Source organism: Rattus norvegicus, chromosome 1 (assembly GCF_036323735.1).
Source record: "Rattus norvegicus strain BN/NHsdMcwi chromosome 1, GRCr8, whole genome shotgun sequence".
Taxonomy (NCBI): Eukaryota; Metazoa; Chordata; class Mammalia; order Rodentia; family Muridae; genus Rattus; species Rattus norvegicus.
In genome coordinates this window covers 115,486,431-115,495,176 of record NC_086019.1, presented here as the reverse complement: position 1 = coordinate 115,495,176, position 8,746 = coordinate 115,486,431, and the positions used below count along the sequence as shown (strand labels likewise).

General features: G+C 38.6%; 1 pseudogene; it reads left to right on the top strand.

Annotated features, from left to right (window-relative positions):
• The first annotated feature begins 4,509 nt into the window (after window positions 1-4,509).
• On the top strand, window positions 4,510-4,863 carry LOC108348880 (60S ribosomal protein L34 pseudogene; annotated as a pseudogene).
• The last annotated feature ends 3,883 nt before the right edge of the window (window positions 4,864-8,746 follow it).

The following is an 8,746-nucleotide window of genomic DNA, read 5'->3' as shown; positions in this document are numbered from 1 at the left end:
AAGTGACTGAGGTTCATATATTATATACCAAAGCAGATTTGGCCTCCAAATTTTCTCAGAATCTGTCAGTTCCTACCTGGTATACCATATCCCCAACCTTAAACTTTCCAGCCCAGCCTGGGCAGCCCTTCCCCCAGAAGCTCTTCCCTATATAATCCACATATTTTGCGCTCTCTCTCTCTCTCTCTCTCTCTCTCTCTCTCTCTCTCTCTCTCTCTCTGTCTCTCCTCCCCCTTCCTCTCTCCTTCTCCCTCTCCCTCCTTCTCCTCTTTTCTCTTTGTGCATGTGCCTCCCTTTTTCTCTTTCCTTCCTCTACCCCAACTCAATTGATCCTTGAGACTAGTGAACTCATCTGTCCAAGAGCAGCTTCCCAATAAACCTGCCTTTAGTATAGTCTAATCTGGCTTGAACTGGCTCATTTCACCAGTGGTGGAGAAATAACCTATTGGTTAGCATTTTTTTTAAAGTAGGTTTTCCTATATCAGCTAAGTGCTAACTTTCTGAAATAGGAAGAATTTTGAAATATCTCCAGGGGGTCCAGATCTGTTGAAACATTCCTCCCTACTCATCTCATTGACCCAGACACTGACTAGCATTCCATGGGAACCTGCTGACTATGTTGGCCAGAGAAAGGTACAGGCTAACTGTAGATCTTTATCTCTCCTCTTCATTCTCAGGTGCCACCTGTTGTGGTCTCCCCTTTCTCTCTGCTCCCACCTTCAAGAGATCATGCAGATCTTTCTCTCCAACTCCCTGCTACCCATGGCTCATCCTGTTGTTCTAGCCCTCAACTCTAGGAAGTTACCTAGGTATCCACCAGTCAAACTCAACATAAAAGCAAGTAAGTCAGGAAAACTGGTAGGAAAACTTTGGTTTTTACTTTTTCTCCTCGGCTGAAAATCCCAGTCTCATTCCCAGCTATGTAGCAGACTATGATGTGGCCTCTTTTTCATGTCTGGCCTTATTATTAGGGGTACTAATAATATCCTGGTGAAAAATCCTGCCTTCCTCCCTCCTGTGGACACCCTCAGGTCCACCCTTCTAGCCCTTCCTCATTCCTACATTTAGCTTCCAATACCTACAAATACATTTTACCTGGAACCCGGAGTGCCCACCCATGTTAGGATCCAATAAGAATTTCCTACCAGGTATCTCATAGCCACCACACTCTCTTAAGAAATAGAGCAGGCAATAGAAACTAAGGAAGAAAACACCTATCCAACAAGAATTACAATCATCCCAAACCTAACTATCTAAATGTCAGTAAAATAATACAATAAATAACAGCCATGACAATATGTCTTCATGAGAGTCTAAAAACTCTATTTACTACAATAGGCACTGCAGAATGCAGTAAAGATGAAGCATAAGACAAGGTGCAAACTGGGATAGGATCCATCTGGTTTCTCCCTGCACTCAGAGTTGACTGGTCCCACAGTTCTCTGTACCTAGATCCCCTGGGGAGAGAGCTGGACTCTCAGAAGTGCTGTCAATCCCGAGAGCACAGGTGGGACCACCACTTCTGCTCACATTCCTGGTCCAAGAGGAACCCAGCTGGAGGCCTCTGGACACAGGAACCTAGGAGCAGTCTGGGACAATATTCCTCTGGTTTCTGCCTGCATCTGGGGCTAACTTGGTTCTACAGCTCTCTGTACCCAGATCCGAATGGGAGAAAGTGGGTCTACGGGAGTGCTGACACACAGTCTTACAGGAGGGTCAAGTCACTGTCAGAAATAGCAAGACCAGCTAGTACCAGAGATAATTAGATGGTGAGAGGCAGTCCAGGAACCTAAACAACAAGACTACTTGGAATCATAAGAACCCAGTTCTCCCACCAAAGCAAATACTGGATATCTCAACACACTGGAAAAACAAGATTTGGATTTAAAATCACATCTCATGATGATGATAGAGGACTTGAAGAAGGTCATTAATAACTCCCTTAAAGAAATACAGGACAAACTGGGAAAGGGAATAACACTCGAAATGTATATAAGAAATACTCAAGTTAATAATAAAAAAAATTATTTACAAAACAGCAAAAAAAGAATGTTAATAACTTTTCTTACACATTTTGTCAAAAAAAAATTTAAGCAAAAATTCCTCTGGTAAGAAAAATGCTCAAGCTATTTTCAGTGAAAGATTTAATAATGCCTCAGGTCATAATTGAAAGTATACTATATAAGAAGTGGAGAGATCACTTGGTAGTTGACAGTGCTTGCAGCTTTTCACTGGGCTCTAGTTCAGTTTGTAGCAAACACACTTAGTGGATAGCAACAGTTTGTAACTTCAACTGTGAAAAATCCAATGCCCACTTTTGAACTTTTTCAGCAACTGCTCTCATCTGTCCACATTCATATGTATGTATCCATAAATGTAAAAAAATAAAACTTTTTAAAACTTGTTTCATACAAATATTAAATAAATTAAACTTATTTTTGTCTCTGGCACAAAAAAAAAAAAAAGAAATACAGGACAACACAGGTAAACAAGTAGAAACCCTTAAAGAGGAAACGCAAAAATCCCTTAAGGAATTACAGGAAAACACAACCAAACAGGTAAAGGAATTGAACAAAACCATCCAGGAACTAAATATGGAAGTCAAAAGAAAAAAGAAATCATAAAGGGAGACAACCCTGGAGATAGAAAACCTAGGAAAGAGATCAAGAGTCATAGATGCAAGCATTACCAACAATACAGTAGATAGAAGAGAGAATCTCAGGGGCAGAAGATATGATAGAAAATATTGCCATCAAAGGAAAGTTAAAATACCAAAAGCTCTTAACCTAAAGCATCCAGGAAATCCAGGACACAATAAGAAGATCAAACCTAAGGATAATAGGTATAGAAGAGAATGAAGATTCCCAACTTAAAGGGCCAGTAAAAAATTTCAATTGTAGAAGAAAACTTCTCTAACCTGAAGAAAGAGATACAGAACTCCAGATAGATTGGACCAGAAAAGAAATTCTTCCCATTACCAAATGCACAAATTACCAAATGCACAAAACAAAGAAAGAATATTAAAAGCAGTAAGGAAAAAGGTCAAGTAACATATAAAGGCAGAACTGTCAGAATTACACCAGACATCACACCAGAGACTATGAAAGCCAGAAGATCCTGGACAGATGACATGCAGAACCTTAAAAGAACACAAATGCTAGGCCAGGCTACTATATCCAGCAAAACTCAATTAACATAGATGGAGAAACTAAGATATTCCAGACAAAACCAAATTTACACAGTATCTTTCCACAGATCCAGCCCTATAAAGGATTATAGATGGAAAAGTCCAACACAAGGAGGGAAACTACAGCCTAGAAAAAACAAGAAAGTAATCTTTCAACAAACCCAAAAGAAGAGAGCCATTGGCATTGTTGTTCTTATGGGGTTGCAAGCCCCTTCAACTCTTTTTTATAAAGATGGATTCCGTGCATAGATTACAAGAAAACACTGTTATGGAAAATATCACTTCAACATATGTTAAGGACTTAGGATAGGAACTTACTTTCCTAGGAGCAAAAGACTGTTTTCTAGACGTTTGTATATTTTCATTTTAAAGAAACATCTTTAAGTTATCAAGGGACAACTTGAAGAGACTTGTATGTATGACTTGCAAAATAGTAAAATTTAATGAGACAGCTTTCAGGTGTCTTCTGTCTATTCCCAGATGTCTATACATTTGCTCTCTCAATCAATACTCTATTAGAAGCAGAGTCCTCACAGTACTCAGCTATGAAATAATCTAGCTTCCTTTTGATCCTATGGCTTTACTAACACAGTGCTGTTTATATATATATTCCACTTAATGATAGTGATTAAATTCAATTTTATCTAATGCTAAATTTAATAAGAACACAATCCCCATCATCAATGGTAGTTCACATAGGATTACTTCCTGATTTAGTCAATTTTGTGAAGGGAATTGTAGGCTAAAATTGCACGTTGACTCACACTTTTCAGAATTGAAAAGTTGCTAGCATTATTTGCACGTTTAATTTTGCCTGAGCACCTAGAGAAGTCATTATATTTATATTTAAGTCTCATGACAAAATATTTGATTTGTGGAATATCAACACTCTTTTGTACAGAAAAGAAAATAGGCCATCAGCTCTAAATGTTACTAGCAGGCTAGATACACAGAACATTTCATCATCATGAGTGTTGAGCTTTTAATTCAGTAGCATGTGTCATGAATACATACTCTCTGTAATGCAGTGCATTACACAAAGGCAATATTTACAATTCTATTTCAACTAGTTTCTTTTTAGATATGGAAGAGTCATAGAAAGTTACTGGTATTCAATTCATTGTTTTCATATTTTTAACTTATTTCACTTTGTAATATCTATGAAACATATCAAATTTTCTACAATAAATTTATTCAGTATCAAACATAATGGATAGGATTTCCTAGCACCTCTGCTACACTACCTGATTTTTATTAGTTGAACTTGTTCAAATAACACTCAGCTCATTCTTTTCTGGGGATGGTGCTTAGAGGGACCTTGGATGGCTCAGCATTTGACATACTGTCGTAGGCTTTTCTACGATATAGCCTCTAACAAAACTAGGCTATCTCAAACTCCTGGCAATGGAATTGTTTACCTTTATACCAAGAAGGTCAGGAAAGCACCTAAGTCTGCATGAGGCATATGCCTGGGCAGACTGCGAGGGGTTCGTGCTGTGAGAATCAAAGTCCTTATGAGATTGTCTAAGACAAAGAAGCAGGTCAGCAGGGCCTATGGTGAATCCATGTGTGCCTACTGTGTCCATGGCAGGATCAAGCGGGCTTTCCTTATTGAGGAGCAGAAACTCGTAGTGGAAGTGTTGAAGGTATAGGCACAGAGTCAGAAAGCAAAATAAATATGCAACTTTTTTAAGTAATAAAGATCAAGACTTGGAAAAACAAAAATACTCAGCTCCTTCAAATGCACTATTGTCTTTTGTTTTTCTATCCATCCCTGGCCTAGAAACCAGTTTCCACAATATTGACAACTAAACTTGAGGGTTTATTTATTTATTTTTTGCTTGTTTGTTTAAAGCACATAACTTTCATTGTAGATGACTTACATACTATGAAGTTAAATAAATGTGTCTTGCTTGCAATTTCTTCATCATTATATAAAAAATTACTTGCAAAATCCATAATGGTAAGTATGTAATAATAGCTCTTAAATCAGTAGTAAAAATCATACCAATATTATAGCAATGCTGATGTTATATGTACTTAATTCTTGCTAATATGATGTTTTGATGGGTTCTACTATATGAGTAGGCCGGGTAGGAGACTATGTTTCTCGTAACAGTTTTGCTTTATGGGCCCAAGTAAGATATTAAAAGCATGACTGTATGGGATTTGGAAGGTAGAAGTATGGTTGTAGCTTTATGTCCTGGAAATCATGACAACTTGATATGAGGAATACAGAGATGTTTATTTATTTGAGCCACTGCATCCTTACTTTCTCCTATACTCATGAAGTAAGAGGAGTGCTGCCCTTTGGCTTCTGAAGCAGCAGCTGGAAGAAGCACTGTTTGTCAATGCATAGAATAAAAGTTCTTCCTTTGTGCTTCATTTTGTTCAACTAATACACTATTTTTCAAATTCTCCCAGACATTCACTCATATCAACTCAAGTAAGAGCTTCAGATATAAAGATAAAAGCACGTTCTATTATCTCCTATTTCCTCCCTTTGATCTTTAATTCTGTCAACTCTCACTAGTGGTGAAGATTTAATGGTTGTCCTAGTTTGGTTTTCTGTTGCTAAACATCAGGACCAGAAGCAATGTGGCGAGGAAAGGAATTATTTGGCTTAACCATTCCTATCACTATCACTGAGGGAAGTCAAGACAGAAACTCAAACAAAGCAGGAATCTAGATGCAGGAACAGAAACATAGACAACTGGAGGAGTACTGCTTACTAGCTTTCCCTCCATGGCTTGCTCAGCCTGCATTTTTATATTGTTCAGGACCTCTGACCTGCCCAGGGTTGGCATTATCCACAACAATATCTACATCTACGTCATCTACATCAGCATATCTTGTATAGTATGCCCTCTTGAGATGTGTATACAAACTATGTAATGCCCAATAGCTCATGTTTAGATTTTTGTAAAGTGATAGCATGAGATATTCTCATTAGAAAATTTCAAAGGAAAGTTATAATAGATGTGAGGGGCTATTTCACCGTGCTTTTAACTAGCTTTTCATGTTTGTTAGCAGTGAGCTTTGCTGAAAAATATTTGCACGTCTTTTATGAGAAATGTTTGTCTATATAACCTTTACTTAGTTGTCAATTGAGTTCTTTTTTTTTTGCTGTTGAGTTGTTCATGTTTCTTACATATTTTGTGTATACCTCATTATTAGATGTGTATTTGACATTGGTTGTGCTTTGTTAAGGGTCCCTGGTATTTGAGAGCAATTTTTAAGTTTGATGTTATTTCATTTCTTTTGGCTTTTGTTGCCTGTGTTTTGTGACTCATATTAAAAAATAAAGATCAAGTTCATATATAAAACCCCATTAATATCCTCCAGTGGATTAGGTCTTAAATATAATCAGGAACTGGTTGACTTTCCCCAGGATATTTGGGCCATTGTTGTATCATGCACCTATCTTGCCATACTAGTCATTATTTAGCTCACAGGGTACTCAACTTGGTAATACTGTTGATAACATGTAAGAAGTATGGTGCTCTATAAAAGGGAGAAGGATAAGAATACCAAACAAATGACAGAAAATACTCTTCATAAAACCATAGAAGAAAGTTTCCCAAATATAAGGAATGAAAATACTATCTAAATACAATGATTCCCAGACCACTGAGAAGAAAAAAATCATAAAGAAAAAAAGAAATAAACAAAAAAACCTCACCTTCCTCCCCAATCTTCCAGGTGTCATAGTATAGTTAAAACACTGAATGTATGGAACATAACAATGAAAATTCACTGAAAGCTGCAAATGAAAAGGGCCAAGTCACATAAAAAGACAGACCCATTGAATGATTGCTGACCTTTCTTTTGTTTGTTTATTAATTTATTTAATTTGTATTGGTTGTTTTATTTATCTATATTTCAAATGTTATTGCCCTTCCTGGTTTCCCCTCCAATGGAAACTGTTGAGGTTTGGTCTATTGTTATGTACTGTAATACAAAATTCTATACCAGAAAGTCTAGGTCTATGAGTGACTTCTCATGATTACAAGCTTTGGTTTTGCAAACCTTGCTCTTTAATTTAAAGCAATTGGTTAAATAACATTGGCTACAGCCAATTGCTAGTGGAGGAGTGTGGGATGATGTCATACAGGTGAGGCAGGTACAAGATAGAATGAGGCCTGTCATTGGACGGGAAGGAGGGATGGGCAGGAGAAAAGTTTGAGGGAAGAGGAGGAGACTGGAACGGAAAGGACAGGAGACTGGAAGAGATGGTGGAGAAGTTGCTGAGAAAACAAGGAGATTAAGATTAAGATTCCACGCCTTGCCTTTACAGGTTGTTATGAATGTTCTTTTTTCTTTTTTTATTAACTTGAGTATTTCTTATATACATTTCGAGTGTTATTCCCTTTCCCGGTTTCCGGGCAAAAATCCCCCTCCTCCCCCTCCCCTTCCTTATGGGTGTTCCCCTCCCAACCCTCCCCCCATTGCCGCCCTCCCCCCAACAGTCTAGTTCACTGGGGGTTCAGTCTTAGCAGGACCCAGGGCTTCCCCTACCACTGGTGCTCTTACTAAGATATTCATCGCTACCTATGAGGTCAGAGTCCAGGGTCAGTCCATGTATAGTCTTTAGGTAGTGGCTTAGTCCCTGGAAGCTCTGGTTGCTTGGCATTGTTGTACATATGGGGTCTCGAGCCCCTTCAAGCTCTTCCAGTTCTTTCTCTGATTCCTTCAACGGGGGTTCTATTCTCAGTTCAGTGGTTTGCTGCTGGCATTCGCCTCTGTATTTGCTGTATTCTGGCTGTGTCTCTCGGGAGAGATCTACATCCGGCTCCTGTCGGTCTGCACTTCTTTGCTTCATCCATCTTGTCTAATTGGGTGGCTGTATATGTATGGGCCACATGTGGGGCAGGCTCTGAATGGGTGTTCCTTCAGTCTCTGTTTTAATCTTTGCCTCTCTCTTCCCTGCCAAGGGTATTCTTGTTCCCCTTTTAATGAAGGCGTGAAACATTCACATTTTGATCATCCGTCTTGAGTTTCATTTGTTCTAGGCATCTAGGGTAATTCAAGCATTTGGGCTAATAGCCACTTATCAATGAATGCATACCATGTATGTCTTTCTGTGATTGGGTTAGCTCACTCAGAATGATATTTTCCAGTTCCAACCATTTGCCTACGAATTTCATAAAGCCGTTGTTTTTGATAGCTGAGTAATATTCCATTGTGTACATGTACCACATTTTCTGTATCCATTCCTCTGTTGAAGGGCATCTGGGTTCTTTCCAGCTTCTGGCTATTATAAATAAGGCTGTGATGAACATAGTGGAGCACGTGTCTTTTTTATATGTTGGGGCATCTTTTGGGTATATGCCCAAGAGAGGTATAGCTGGATCCTCAGGCAGTTCAATGTCCAATTTTCTGAGGAACCTCCAGACTGATTTCCAGAATGGTTGTACCAGTCTGCAATCCCACCAACAATGGAGGAGTGTTCCTCTTTCTCCGCATCCTCGCCAGCATCTGCTGTCACCTGAGTTTTTGATCTTAGCCATTCTCACTGGTGTGAGGTGAAATCTCAGGGTTGTTTTGGTTTGCATTTCC